This window comes from Lactuca saligna, chromosome 3, assembly GCF_052625555.1.
Source record: "Lactuca saligna cultivar CGN05327 chromosome 3, ASM5262555v1, whole genome shotgun sequence".
Classification (NCBI taxonomy): domain Eukaryota; kingdom Viridiplantae; phylum Streptophyta; class Magnoliopsida; order Asterales; family Asteraceae; genus Lactuca; species Lactuca saligna.
In genome coordinates this window covers 12,270,991-12,275,121 of record NC_136419.1, presented here as the reverse complement: position 1 = coordinate 12,275,121, position 4,131 = coordinate 12,270,991, and positions in this window count along the sequence as shown.

Sequence of the window (4,131 nt, the reverse complement as noted above, 5' to 3'; positions counted from 1 at the left end):
ACGAAACATCCATCTCTTGATTTAGTTGATTTAAATCATTTTTTAAGCTTCTAATTAGATTTAAACATCATTTGCGGAAAATACGGTCTCACAGTCATTATTCACAAATATTAATAGTTTAGAAGTACTTTAGAGGAGGTTGAGTAATCATAATATCAAAAACAAATGTTCAAGTAATCACACAACAACGTGACATTCTAAATATACAAGTCCTTCTAAGTCTTCGTCTGCTACTATAACTTGAATACATATCAAAATATAAGGTAAGCATTGGAAATGCCTATTATGTAAAACTTTTAATAAAAGTCAAGTCTTTAATCATCCTTATTTAGGAAAATCTTTAGCTTATTGAAAACACTTAAATCTTTAATCAATGGAAACCATAAGTCATTTCAAATCAAAGTTGTAAATCATTTTTTCACAAGTCATGTAGTCATAAAGTAACAACAGTAACTTCTCCTGTTAATAATAATCGGCACGTGCTCAAGACCTGTTCTCATCTCCCTTATGCAACGTGTACAAGACTTGTTCATAGTCAAACATGTGTACCAAATAATTAGGACTTTAGTTGTATTTTGTTGTATATATACCTCTGTTGTAATCAATGTTTAATCAAGGAATTCATATTCAATTTACTTCTATAATACTTCAACTCTTTATGGTATCAGAGCTCAGATAAATTTTTTTCTGCTCCTTGGTGCTCCTTCTCCATGGCGACCAATCATCACATCTTAGGGCTTGCAACCAATTCGTCTTTTCAAATCTCCACAATCAACATAAAGCTTGAAACCTCCAACTATTGTCTATGGCGTACCACCATTGTATCAGTCCTAGAAACCTTTGATCTTGAATCATTTGTTCTTGATCCCAAACCACCGGCTGAAACTCTTACGATTGAGTGTGCAGATGAAGAACCCACCATTGACACTAACCCAGAGTAGCAATTGTGGAAGAAACGTGATCGTTATGTGCTTCTGTGGCTGAAATCCACCCTCTCTGAACAAGCCCTGGCGATTGTTGCTCGTTTAACCTCTTATCATCTTGCTTGGACTACTCTCAACAAAACTTTCCAAGCCCAAACCAATGCTACACATATGGCTATGAAGACCCAACTTCAGAATCTGTCAAAAGGCTCACTACCCATGATTGAATATCTTGAAATGAAACATGTTATTGTCAACTCCTTGGCCGAGAACCTTAATTTGATTTCTACAGAATACGTTATTTGATTTCTACATGCTATTTCCGACTCCTTGGCTGATTCCGATTCACATTGAGAACCTTTATGATGAAACATTCTAATCCCTCCGTTGATGACCTAATAGGATTACTACTCTAAAAAGAAGCAAGATTCGAACAGGAGCATCTTCGCCAAACAATTGTAATTGCTTCTTCATCCAATATCTATGCCCCTTAGCTATCAATGTGAATCGGAATCAGGCCAAGTACAACTCCAACAATTCTGGTGTCTCGTCTCCTCAATATTCTGGCAACCACTCTTCTTACTCACGATGTCAACGCCCTCAATGCCAATTGTGCAACAAACTGGGTCATGAAGCGATAAACTGTTGGTAAAAGTCCAATCAGATCGACTATCCATCCCGATGGCCGAATCCAAGAACTTCACAGGCTTCTCAAGCTCATATGGCTCAGTATCACAGTCCATCCACAATTGCTAATCTGTCATGGTATTTCGACTCCGATGCAACAGATCATGTGGCTCCTAATATTCAGAAAATGAATGTTGTAGAGGAACACCATGGCACATACAAACTTCAAGTTGGGAACGGTACAACCTACCTATATCTCATATTGCATCTACTTCTTTCTATTCATAATCTCAAATTGCCAACTGTTTTGATCGTTCCTCACATTATCAAACGTCTTCTTAGTTTTACTAAACTCACCAATGAAAATAATATCTACATGGAATTATGGCCTAAACATTGTGTTGTTAATTCATTGTCATTGCAGGGCCAAACACTCCTCAACGGAGACGTCAATGTTAGCCTTTATCATCTTCCTTCTTCACTCAATAAAGCACCAAATAAATCAGCCCCTACCATGGCTTTCACGGGCATTCAAACTTATATCCATGGCTGGCACAAACGTTTAGCTCATCCATATGCTCCTCTCCTTAGAAGATTGCTTTCTTCCTTCAAGCTACCAATATCGTCCAATAACTTTCTCAATGTTTGTGACTCATGTCAACTGGGGAAAAGTCATTGACTTTATTTACCTTTTTATCATGTAGATTCTAGTAAGCCTTTTGATTTAATTTATTTAGATGTTTGGGCCCTTCCCCTTTCTTTTCTATACATAGAAACATATATTTCTTATTATTTGTTGATGATTGTCCAAATTTATTTGGATTTACTTTTTGTCCCTTAAATCATAAGCCTTTTCTACTTTTGTGCAATTTCACCAAATGATTAAAACACAATTTTCGACCGAAATCTAAGTTATTCAATCCGACTGGGGAGGTGAATATCGCCCCTTCTCCTCCTATCTAACCACACATGGGATCACTCATCGTGTTTCTTGCCCATACACCCAAGAAAAGAATGGGGCGATTGAGAGACACAATCGTGTCATAGTTGAGAAAGGTCTCACGCTTCTTGCTCATTCTTCTCTACCTAATCCCTTTTGGGAGCACTACAAGAAAAACGTGATTTTGCTATGGAAGGTATCTGTTGCGAAAAGTTGAAATTCTATTGCAAAATATGAATAGAGATGGAATTTGCAACGAACTATTTTCGTCCCTAAAAACGTCATAGCGAGGAGTTTGCAATGGAAACGATAATTATGTCACAATTGTGATAACGGAATGAAATTTGTGGTAGGTGGTGTTGCATCGTGTATTCCGTAGTAGGTTTCCATCAAAAATTATGTGGTAATTCTTACGTCATAAATTCTGTTGTAGTTAATCCCTAGAAAAATCCCTGGTAATGAATCCCTAGCTAAATCTGTGGTGATGAATCCCTAGCTAAATCTGTGGTGATGAATCTCTAGCTAAATTCGTGGTGATGAATCCCTAGCTAAATCGGTTTGATGATCTCTTAGCAAATTTCGTGGTCATGAATCCCTGGCAATTTTAGTGGTCATTATATTTTATACCAGATTCAATATGAACTGATTGTTTATTGATTTATAAATTATATCTAAATAATTTTGTAGTAATATATGAAAAAACAAAAAACTCATAACCATTATATCATAAAATAACAAAATAATTATTTATTACATGGAAAAAACAAAGTTGCTACTCTAAAATACATAATCTTCAATAAACTTATATCAACCTACTACTTTTGTTGTTTTGTAACGAAATTAATAAGATCCAATGTCGTTTGAAGTTGTTTTTCAAGATGCCCAACTATTGCTTTGTTTTCCTCTTGTTGGGTGTTCGTCATTTCTTTAAGCTCTTCGATTTGCTGTTTTTGTTTAGCAACAAACTCCCTCATTTCTTGTATTTCATGATTATTTCCGGAATGTAAGATACATCTATTTTACCATTCCTATTGGGAACCGCCTTTGCAAAATAGCCTAATCCATAAAGGCTTTTTTTTTATCATGACCACAAACAACATCATAAAATAGTTTGTCGTCCTCAAATTCAACACCTTCAGCTTCTAAGTCTTCCTGTTTTTCTTTATAAGCCGCCTACAAAATAAAAATATTATAAGTTAAAAGATATCAAATTTAGGAATGATATTATGGAGTAGCTACAATATAAAAGTTAATTTAAACTGAAATGAATATTACATGAATTTGTCTATCTTTTTCATTTGTGAAAGTGACTCCATCATGATTCTTACTGTGTATATACAGGAATAATTCACTATGGGGGTGGCTCATGTCCTAATTTCCTCTTCTGCATAATTACCATATAAAAGTCAAATATACAGATAAACATATGCAAACATTGATATGATGTACCATTTAAAAAATTACCAAATCAAAAGCTATCTTCAAATGACATGCGGATCCAGTGTTATGTGTGGGTTTTGCTACTCCATCAGCTACACCATTACGCCTATTCTTTTTAGGCTCCTCATGTTGAAGAGATATTGACCATAACTTTGTGCCACTTTCCTTGCCAAGCTTGCCTCACCAGCGAGTGTATTGTCT